Consider the following 906-nt stretch of genomic DNA (forward strand, 5'->3'; position numbering starts at 1 on the left):
AAATTTTATCTGTTGCAGAAGTTTACAGATATTTCATAAAAGTTTTACATGATAAGACACTGGTGATTTTATATAATAATTGTCTCCAACTGATAACTAAATAGTTAAAGAAACTTGTATGAAGGTTTACAAACAAACTCCACTCGAAACGTAACAGTTCAACGCTTTACACTGATGTATGTGGGGTGGAAAATATAAATTACGGCATGTATATAAAGGTAAAATAACTGTAATATTACTACACTCTCGTTTCTGTAATGACTTAATATCTCATGCTGTCAATTCAACTGAAAATCTTTCAAACAAAAAATAAAATTGCTGAATTGTGCCTTACTAAGATATATTTCTACTAAAAGTTATTTTCCGTCTTTAACATTTAACAATAAATTTGTTCTTTTGTTCCCATATTGGTTTTTCCCTTTCAATACACCTTTATTTATTGGTTTAGGAAAAATTTTTGGGGTTTACATTATTGATTGTACTTACAGTTATTTATTTAGAAATGTGTTCAAATTCTACAGACAAGGGCCGGTCTTGTCAATCCAATCCTGCCATTTTATATATATCATTACATGTATAACTTGAAGTACGGCAGAAACCATAAAATACAGAAATTTTATCAAACTCTGTTTTATCGCCATCATAAAATGCTGATACTAAGACCATCGATCACGTCACATCGTACACAGAACTACTTTTTTACCAAAGCACTGTTAGAGACGCTAACATTTCAAGTGTGACCCAAATTTATTCTCTTTCTTTCTCGTTACCTAAAACCTATCTTGAAAAAATAAACATTCTCAAAGTGGTTAACAACATGGGTGTTTTTCTATGGAGGAAAACCTTAAAAAACAAAGAATTGACGATCCTACAGGGAATGAATTTGTCGATATCGTCCTCGGGATG

The sequence above is a fragment of the Tachypleus tridentatus genome, chromosome 4, assembly GCF_004210375.1.
Source record: "Tachypleus tridentatus isolate NWPU-2018 chromosome 4, ASM421037v1, whole genome shotgun sequence".
NCBI classification, from domain to species: domain Eukaryota; kingdom Metazoa; phylum Arthropoda; class Merostomata; order Xiphosura; family Limulidae; genus Tachypleus; species Tachypleus tridentatus.